Here is an 11,251-nt window from a genome sequence, read left to right as displayed (position 1 = left end):
GCCTGTTAATAGATATCCATCAGGGGCATGTGATGACGAACCGTCGACATATAAAATCAATACAGAATTTTGGATTGGTGTGCCCCTCAAATCAGGACGCGGTGGACACGTGTGTACGATTACCTCCTCACAATTGTGAGGATCACCATCTTGTTCTCCTGGCAGCAAACCAGCAGGATTCAGCAGTGCGCATCTTCTAATCGTAATGTTCGTGAGTGCTGTAAGTGAGAGTGCGTATGTCGTTGCCCTTGAAGCCGACAAATGCTGTGTTTTTGTTTTTAACAGTACAGCTGTGACTGTGTGCGGCACCATGAGAATCAAAGTGTTTCCCGCGATGAGTGCTTCCGTCGCCTGCACTGCGAGCAAAGCGGCTGCTACTGCCTTTAGACAAGATGGGAATCCTTGCGCTACTGGATCCAATTTAGTGCTGTAATATGCAACAGGCCGTAATTTATTTCCGTGCTTCTGTGTCAGCACCGACTGTACAAACCCCTGACTCTCACTTGCGTACAAATGAAAAGGTTTTTCATAGTTTGGTATACCTAGAGCAGGAGCAGAAGAAAGAGCTTGTTTTAACGTTACAAAAGCCTTGATTGCATCTTGTGTCCACGCCAGTGGACTGGGCGCGTTCGCCGAACCAATTTCCAGCAGGGGCACACTAAGGCTGCATAATCTGGTATCCACTGCCTGCAATAGCCGGTCGTTCCGAGGAAAGATCTCATCTGTTTAGCAGTAGTTGGCTTGGGCAGTTTTAATATTGCAGCTATATGTTCCGGGGAGATGCGTCTTGTATCTCCCTTCAAAATATGCCCCAAATAATTCACCTCTTCTTGGCAAAACTGCAATTTGGCTCTCGATGCTTTGTGTCCCTTTCTTGCTAAAGCTCCCAACAGCATCAAAGTATCTCGCTCGAATGCGTCTTTCGACGCTGAACAGATCAGCAGGTCGTCAACATATTGAATCAGTGTGGATCCACAGGGAAAAACTACGTCATCCAAGTCATCTTTCAGAGCTCGAGAGAACAATGTCGGACTCTCACAATACCCTTGAGGTAACACAGTCCAAATGTATTGCAGTCCCTTATACGTGAACGCAAAAAGAAATTGTGCTTCTTGGGCTATCGGTATACTAAAAAATCTGAAAAGAGATCCACGACACTAAAATAGGTAGTAGTACTTGGGATGCTCGCTCGAATGGTAGATGGATTTGCAATTACAGGATAAGCTGGAATCACCGTGTCATTCACTGCCCTCAAATCCTGTACGAATCTCCACGTCGACTTCCCAGGTTTTCTTGCAGGTAAGATCGGTGTATTACATTGACTAACTGTGGGAATAATTATCCCTTGCTTCAATTGTGCTTCCACGACGGGTGCAATCCCTGCTTCCACCTCTGGACGCAATGGGTATTGCGGTTTTCGAGGCAGTTTCTTTTCTGGATCTATTTTGATCCTGACTGGGTGCATGCCTCTAATTCACCCTACTTCATTGGCATGTGTTGCCCACAGACAAGTCGGGACTTGTTCGAGTAATTCAGCTAATTTTTCTGACGCATTTATTTCCGAGAGATCAGCCATCTCGAACACAGCTTTTACCGTTCCATGACATTCTGACCAACAATATCCATGTGCTCCGATCTTCCAAAGTCCGTTTACTTGGCTCGACTCCATCAAAGTCGCTTGTGATGCTTTCTTCAAAGAGGTTACCGTGTGACCGATGTCCGTTTCTTGGTAACCTTTTGCAATCACTAAAGTAGCATGTGGTGTAACACTGGACGGTTGATTCCTCAATTAAATTGTTCCTGCATGAGATGCACATCCAGGCCAATCCCTTGCTTTCCAATCCAAATTGTTCCCAACACGAGGTCAATGATCTGATGTAATTTTGAAAGTGTTTCACTCGCATAGACGTTATCTTTTACCTTGACGTTGCAATCTGCAATGCAATGTAGTCGAGTTTGCACCCCTTCTCTGTCCATGTGGTGTTGACTCACCCATTCGTTTTCCTCTGGTACGATTCTCTCCAAATGTGACACATATATCCTGCAAATATTTAAATGCTTCAAAATTGATCACAGTCCATTGATATACAAGAATTTCTGTGTTTTCCTGCAATAAATTCAGCATTGTTTTTTGCGATTTGTGAGGTATTTCTAAATATACTCCCTCAGGGGTACCTTCACGGTACAGCTCAGCTTACATAACAGATCTCTTCCAAACCGATTAATTGGTGTATCAGTTTCCATCAAAAATGCATGGTTTGCAGACAATGGTCCAACCTCTACCCGTAGCTGCTAAGTCAGTGGGATCGTGCAGGCAATTCCTGACATTCCCACGACCTTCACTCGTTCTCGCGATAATGGGGCATCTTTCTTTCTGGGCGCAGATTTGGTTGCTCCCGTGTCGACTAAGAAAGGAATCTCTCGGCCTTCAATTTTCAAAGTCAATTTCGGTTCGTCACATGGTTTTAAAGTCAGGAAGGGTAACTCAGACGAAGTCGCTTCTGTTCTTTGTCATAAAACGAATGGGTTTTGGGGTTGAAATGAACTTTGAGTTGGAGGAGGTAGAAATGAGGACGGAGGAGGTGGGAATGAGGGTGGAGGAGGAGGAGGGAATTCGGTGTGAGGTGCAGTGGGTTGAAATGAGCCAGCTTGCTCAAGCTGTGTTCCCCATCTGTCTTGCTGTCTATAATATGGATCTCCATCTTTGTATTGTACCCCTCTCCTCTCTTCTACCGCTCCGTACGTTCTATAAGTTTGACCATATCTGTGATTCCTGCAATCCTTGGCCCAATGACCTGGTTTCCCACATGCCCGACAGACCTCTCTGCGCTGGTCTCTGTATTGTGGTCTCCCCCTGTTATAGTTTGGCCCTCGGTTTTGTGCATTATATCTCGCATTCCTTCCCCCGGTGCATTCACCTTGCCTTTGAACCTGAGATAGCATTAATGCAGCTTGATCTGTCTCGTCAGAACGTTGTTTCATCATTGAATGGCAATGCGTCACATACTCCCTCAAATCTTTTACCTCCTTCGATTCCCAGCTGATACACACTCACTTAATTTCGTTTTGCAATTTGGCTGTCAAACTATTTAGGAATGCATGAACAAATGGTACACCCACTTCTTTCACTCCAGAGTGGCATTGATATACACTCCGAATGCGCTCTAAGTACTCCAATGGGTCTTCGGCAGAGCATTGCTTGCACGCCTGTATTTTCGCCAAATCTGTTTTTTTTGTGGAACCACCTCTGTCACTGAATTAATGAGTGTGTTAATATGTTATTTGAGCTCACCTCTGCTTCCGGGCGCTTCATCTGGCCATCATGCTGTCTGTTTCCATTGTCGGAGTAACCCCTCCGGTACAATCAATTTTAATAAAATATCCATATCCATATAATTTGGCCGATGGCATTCCACTACCACACTCAATTCTCACTGGAATTTTTTCGGATTCTCTCGCATCTTTAGGCCTTAACTAGAGTTTAGGCCTGAACAATTTTAATAAATAAAAAGTAGAGAGGCAGAAAAACAACCACTTTAACCTAGTAACACTGAAGCAAGGGTCACTTGTCTGAAGAGGAATAATTCCCCAACACTCCTCCCCCCCTTGTTGCCTTCAAAGGCAACACAACTTAAGTTTAACGTTTCTGTCACTTGGAAATACATTTTCTCTTGCGTTTGAGTGTGCCCATCTTCTTGGGTAGTCACAACCCCCTCGCTCACATCATAGAGCTCAGTCCCTTCAGCCTTTCCTGTCCCGCAAGCCAGGTGGCTTCATGTGGTTGTACAGCTTTGGACCTGGTCGAGGTTCCAGTAGGTCCATAGGCCGATAAAGATAAGGCTACCCGTTGGGCTGCACGGCTGATTTTCAACAACCTATTTTGGGAAAAGAGCAGATGGGCAAAAGTGGAATGACAATTCCCGTGAACATTGAACACACACTCATTACGTTGACTTATGGATTTTCAAGTTCAGGTTCAATCTCATGAGTCGTAGGACTCAATTTCAAAACCTAAATAGGAAGGTGGTGCTTGGGCCACCATCACCTTTTTAGCAGTATTCCTCTTTAGACAAGAAACAATCAATGCTGGCATTGTAATTGTTGCACATCTAACAAGCACCACTACAATGATGATCCACAATAATCCAACGGAGATCCAGTGCAACAAGGTAGTTCTCCAGCCTCCAAAAATCCTTTCAAACCAGGAATAAAGCCCATATTTCATAAAATAATTGTGAAACTTGGCTCCTTCTTGCTTAATCTTGTCAGCTATGTTTGTGATTTTCTCCGAGTTATCAGTGATATAAGTACAACACTCACAGTTAATTACAGCACACGTTCCTCCTTGAGCTGCGAGGATGAGATCAAGGGCAACCCGGTTTTGCATTGCAACTGCACGTAGGGCGACGACCTCCGAGTTGATATCAACCATGCCGAGAGCACTTGTCGTTCTTCCAGGCACTGCCTCCAGCAGATTAAACACATCCAGTCACGGCACCAACTGATGTGGATTTTTTTTCTCCTGGCACTTCGTAGTGATCGTTGTAGAATTATTCAAGTTGTTGGGGAAACTTATTTAACTTCTTCTCGTTTAACGTTTAGCCAATTCGGTTTTAAAATCCTGTTAATAAAATCACAGACACCGATAAATCAATGTCCACAAGTCGTTCTTTTCTTTTGGTACAATTTATTTCTAATGTTATCCAACAGTTCAGGTTCTCACCCTCGTACACTACTCCTCAATGAACCTCTCCCATACATATATATATATACATATATATCTTCTTCTTCTTCTTTCAGCTGCTCCCGTTCGGGGTCACCACAGCGGATCATTCGTATGATCCACATAGTGATTTGGCACATGTTTTATGCTGGATGCCCTTGCTGATGCAACCCTGGTCGCCTCTTACAACACAGGGATATGGTACACCTATTTTAACCGGGGTATACACCGGCCCAGTACACTGGTACTCATTTTGCCGACCTCGGAAGGATGACAGGCTGAGTCAACTCCCTGGTGTATTAATTCAGTGGCCCAACGGGGCTTGAACTCAGGACCTTTTGGATCCCAAGCTGCTGCCCTAACCACTGCGCCAACACCAGGCTACTATATATATATATATATATATATATATATATATATATATATATATATATATATGTATATATATATATGTATATGTATGTATATACATTTTGAGAGTGGAGAGGGTTTTTGATAGCATATAGGCAAAAGTACAGTCTTATCAGAACAGTCACCTTGGACTAGCAAGAATTAAACAAACGTCCACAAGTGGCAAATAAATACAAGATTACCACTGGAGTTTAGGCCTTAACAATTTTAATAAATGAAAATTAGAGAGGCAGAAAAACAACCACTTTAACCTAGTAAGACTGAAGCAAGGGTCACTTGTCTGAAGAGGAATAATTCCCCAACAACACCGATGAGGACGCTGAAAGGCGGCGAGCTGTATTACTGACCGCATACCTGCCAACCCTTTTTGAAGGAAAAGCGGTAGGCTATCGTGCGATGCATCTTCAAAAAAAAAGAAGCAAAATGGTGCAATCTCCTGCATTTTAAGACCACAGTAAGCTGAAATATATCAACATTTTTAGAGTGAAAAAGAGAAAACTTAACATGGTTGATCTACTCATCAATCTTTATTTTCCTAAGACATCATGATCATCAGTCACGTTTCCATAAATTACTCACTGTCCAAGCTCTACATGTATGTGCCCATACATGTACACAAGAGTTTACATAAACTCACTGATACATATTTATGAATGAAATGACTGGCCACTCTGATTTCACAACATATTTACAGTTTCACACATATTTACCGTATTCAGGTTTGAACAGTTAAGATGCTATTTAGCTATTCAGAGCCTGGTAGGTGGCAGCCATGTGAAATACGATCTTGGCAGTGAGAAACGAACGCAAAACTGAAAAAAACACAACTATTTATTTTTTTCCAATAACAATTTCCAAATTCCTTTATTTGCTGGTTTAAGTGCGGATGGAGCATTGACGGGTGGGATTTCAACAGCGGTGAAAACTGCCAACGAAAGGAAGGCTCAACTCCGGCCTCAAAAGCAATTGGAAAGACAATACAAAGAGTTGGAGAAACAAATTCGTGGAAGTGGTGTAATTGTAGATTTTGCTGAAAAACTTGAAGGTCTGCCTGATAAAGCGAGATTGTTAGTTGGAGATATGCTTTCTTCTTTCACATAAGCAGGTGTAAAATTGACTAAAAGGGGTAATACATTATGTCTTTCTAATAAATAAATGAGCATTAATGAGTGGTTTAAAGAATTTGGAAAGAATACAACATCAAATTTACAACTTGTCAAATATTGTAAGAAATTAATAATTCATAATGTTGTTATTTGTATGAGAGATGAATTAACAAACATGAGTACGGTGAATATGATTCTGGCTCACTTTCCCCCATGTTAATGAATGGGTGATTGTCAGCGATTCATTTTTTTCCCCTAAAAAATAAACCCCCTTTTTATCCCAAGGTATATTTATTTGTCTCCCCTTTTAACCTTGGGGCAATTTTTTTTAAAATAACCAAAGCATATTGTTTAGCTCACTCATTGAACCTATAAAGATTTGCTCACGTCGTAAAGTCGTCGGGTGAAGAGACTGTGATTTGTTAAAGGTGATTCTAAAGAAATATGTAAAACATGTAAGTGAATGGAGATTTTAATAGCCTCCCCTTTTAACCAAGGAGCACTTTCTTTAAAAATAACCAATGCATATTGTTTTGCTCACTTCTATTCCCATAGAAACTGTAAAGATCAGTTCATTCTCAAATTCCTTCAGTAGTTTAATTTTCTTTGCACAATAATCCCCATCTAAAATATTGAAAAGTAAAACATTTGAATCTTTATATTTTTCAAGATACCCCTTTTGTGTCATTATGAAATGATAAACTTCTCTTAATGCTCTCGCCTGACCACCTCCTGAGTTGCATATTATTTTGAGATTGTAGTAAATTATTTTTCCATTTTTCAATTGATAACCATCAAAGTTTTCTGTCCATTCAAGGATATTAATTTTATTCTTTACATCCTCTAACTTACTAGTTTTTAAATTGATTGGCTTATTTGTTATATTTACAATAATATGTATTTGATATTTTTCACATTCATTATGTTTTCCATTTATATACCAAGACTGAGATTTTCTCCACTCTTTAGTTTGATTAATACTTGGTTCGACCATATATATATTGTGAAAAACGGGGTGGTAGCCCTTAAAAACCCAAACCCATCTTTCCATCGTTAAAACTTGTGTCCATATGGAACACAATCTATTCTATACACTCTATCATACAATATCCAAATGGAACACAATCTATTCCATCATCTAAAATAAATCTCTTCTCATCCAAGGCTCCTAATGCCTTTTTATTTACTTCTTCACTATATATCTTATGTCTATTACTTCTCATTGTATTCATTTTCCTATATTCCTCTTTCTTATTCATCAAACAATTATAATAATTTCTAAAAGTTATTGATTTCTTTATTACATATTTCTTTATTCCCTTTAACCTTTTATCAATCTGATCACCATACCTATAACCATATGCCTTTGCTCTCAAACCAATAAACTCACTCAATACTTTTCCACCCAACTCATCCTTCAACTTACCAATAACCTTTTCATTCTTTTCTGAAAATAACTCACTATTCTTACTAAAATTACTTGTATCATATACTCCAATATTTTTCTTCATATCTTGATAAACATCATCAGTTTTTATATCTAGAATAAAACAATCAGTGTCCAGAAAGAACAATGAAACATTTTCACCATACTCTTTCTTTAAACCATTATACAAATAATCATACATCAATATCTTTGATAAATCAAGAACTGCTGTTCCAATATAAATTGGTTTATCCATAACAATAATTTATTTTTTCATATTAATTGCAGAAAAGTTCTCTGAGAAAAACCTCTTCTCTCTCAAATCTTGGTTTATTTGTCAATCTCGAAGCTTCTTTCCAAGATGTTGCAAATCTAATGTTTTGCCTGTTTCTAACATTCCCCATTGCCTTTCCAAAGACAGCATTATTCATCAATTTATAGAATTCCCCTTCAAATTTCACTTTTGTATTTTTTCTCATATCTGCATTGAATTTAATATACTTTTCCATCCAAGGACTTTGTTTAAATTTTTTAAATCTCTGAAATTTCGCTACTCTCAATCCTTCTCTCAAAAACTGTTTCAAGCTTCTCTGATGCAAAACATATCCCTCTTAATCATAGAATGTTGTTAATAACTTTTCTGTTGATTTACCTTTAATATAAAAACTTTTATGATAATTACTTAACAATTCTTTGTTTGGGGTTTCTTTCTCACATGCAAAAGGAAGGTCTTTATGCTTATTATGAAGATCACTTGGGTACCTCAAATCAACTTCAAAATAATAACCTTCTTCTTCCTCATTCAATTCCTCTTGAGAAGAAATAACAATATTCATCAAAGCCTTTTCATAATCCTTTTCTTCCACCCACTCTAATTTACCATAAGGCAGAGATTGAGACATTGCCATCCATACAAATTATTAGCATCAAAATACATCAAATAATTACTATCTTTTTCACTATCATAATTTGGAAGATATTTATTATTTGCTTTAGCATATCCTTTCGAACATACTTGTGATATTCCACCTCTCTTAGACTTCTCAATCATCAAAAGCATATCCACATCAATGATTAAATCTATATCTTGTTTTGTCATTTTCAACATTGCACTCCAAGCGAAACCAGGAGTTGTGAAATAGTGGGCAGGATCTAATCCATAACAATTTTTATTATGACAGAGTGATCTAAAAACTTCAAACACATCAGCGAACAATAAAACATCTGTTTTTAGATACAAATCATTATATTCTCCAAGGTTCTTTATGTTAAATATTTTCCAAATTTCTTGTGCATGTTTATATTCCTTATCACTTATCTCTTCTTCATAAAGGTTATTATAGAAACTTTTTTTGAAGGAAGTTGCGTTTCTTTAAATGTCATAAATGAATCCATATAATCATAAGGATAAATTCCCAAACTTGTAAGAATTTTCTCTCTACTTTGAATTTCATTCCTTGTTTGAATTTCCTCTCTTGTTAGAATTCCCTCTTTAATCAGAATTTCATCTTTAATCAGACTTTCCTTTTTCGTGAGAATTTCATTCATTGTTTGAATTTTCTTGATAATTAGAATTTCATCTTCAGTTCGAATTTCTTCATTAATTTCCTCATTAATTAGAATTTCCTCTTTACTTTGAATTCTCTCTTTAATCTGAATTTCCTCTTTAGTAATAATTTCCTCTTTTGGAAAGAATGAATTAAGATTTGGTAAAGAGCCCATGGAGCTTAGATTTGATGCTTGGTTGGCTAGTGGTGTTACCATAAACTTGGAAGAATCCAGAAACCTAATACGAGTTAAAGGTTTTGTGAATATCATTTTTGTAAATGAAATATACTTTTGACTTGTGCTTATTGTGGCAGAAATATTTCCTGGTGTTTTTGAAAGTTCATTTATAAATAGAAATGTAACATAGTTGGTGCTGTTGTGAAGAAAGACTGGAATAAAAGAAGGAAATTTATAATTAAGATAACAACAGGAATGAGCGGGACCTCTATATTTACCAGTAAGATGACAATGATCCCTAAATTTAGACTCCTCAATTTCCTCCTCACAAATATGGCAGATATTGTTCTTTCTAAATTTTAATTTTTCTTCTTCGGTTAATTTCATTGGTTCATTTGTTTCTTTCATTAATATAGTTAGTCTTATACAATCCTTTTCTAATCGTTTTACACACTCTTGTGAAGCTTTTTTCCACTATAATGTTCAAGTTTATCATACTTTTCTCCAACAGATGATTTGATATTATAACAGAAACCACAACGAATATGTTTTTGATATTTATTTGCATATGATTCTTTTGGATTAGGAGAAGCAGTATTTATCTTTTTTAGGATACATTCAAAATCAGCGTATATCACATATGGGTGCATGATAGATTTATTACAATCTTCAAAAGAAATCTTTTCACAAGATTTAGGCATTGTAATTACAGATGATTTATGATTACTACAATATTTTGAATGTTGTTGTCATCGTTCTTTTGTTTGAAATGAATTAAGACATCGCTTACAAGGATATATTTTGTTTGCTGTTCTGAATACCTGAGAAGAGATGAATCTTGATACATTTTTGATGTATGTGTAAGGTGAATTCTTTCCAACACTACAATATAAAAGATCAATGTGTGTTTCTTCATTTTTATAGTTGTTTGAAATCTTTAATACCTGAACTTTATTCTCTCTAGTTAATCCATATACATCAATAGAAAGATTATTCTTTTTCTCAAATTTAGGAATGTCTGTTACTGGCATTGGGAATTTAAAATCTTTAATGTCCAAGGTATTCTCATATTTCATATATTGTTTTACTCTTTCTGAATTACAATTTGGTGGATGAAAGTGAGCAAGAACAGTCCAGAGAAAACATTTATTATCATTGTTCTTAATATTAACAACTGCCTTCTTTAGTTTTATTTCTTTTGGTAATTCAATATAAGAAGAAGCTTTACGAGGGTCTGATTTTAGAATGTGTATATCTAAAAAGATGATTTTTAAAAATATTAAATCCACTTCCTAGCACTGTATTATCAACATCCTCCTCTTGTCTTGATAGTTCTTCATAAACCCAACTATTCAAAAAATCTTGAAATGATGTTTTAAAATGAAGCTCTGTTCTCATATAATGAGTTTGTTCTTCATCTTGTCTTTTCATATTCATTTTCACTCCCATATAAAACTTTAAACTTTTAATTTCTTCTAATGTCTTTTTAATAACTTTTTCAACATCAGGTTTCACTATTTCAATTGATTCAGCTATTGATGATGGACCAGGTTCTCCAAATTGAAAAATCCTTATTTTTATATGCCCTTTAAATGCCCCATCAGTGTTTTCAATATAATAGTCTCCCTTTATTTTAAACTCATTCTTCTTGTGTTTTTGTGATTGAAGATGTCTGTTATAACTACTCTTCAAAACATCCTTTGAGCAGATATCACAATGTTTTCTTTCCAACTCAAGAGGAGATATTTGATGAAATAGATTAAATGTATGTTTGTTGGTTTGAAGGTGTTTTTTTATATTTATATTCATGATTACAAACATCACAGTATGTTGTATTCACCATATTTATATTGTTGCGGA

General features: G+C 36.9%; 1 protein-coding gene across 3 annotated transcripts in view; it reads left to right on the top strand.

Moving 5' to 3' along the window:
* LOC147009385 (uncharacterized) overlaps positions 1–11,251 on the top strand; it is a 70,682-nt gene that overhangs the window by 3,712 nt on the left and 55,719 nt on the right. The window lies entirely within an intron of this gene.

Source organism: Eptatretus burgeri, chromosome 17 (genome assembly GCF_056783735.1).
Source record: "Eptatretus burgeri isolate ZD-2024b chromosome 17, Ebu_testis_v1, whole genome shotgun sequence".
NCBI classification, from domain to species: Eukaryota; Metazoa; Chordata; class Myxini; order Myxiniformes; family Myxinidae; genus Eptatretus; species Eptatretus burgeri.
Note: the sequence above shows the minus strand (reverse complement) of the source record. Positions and strands in the feature narration are given on the sequence as shown.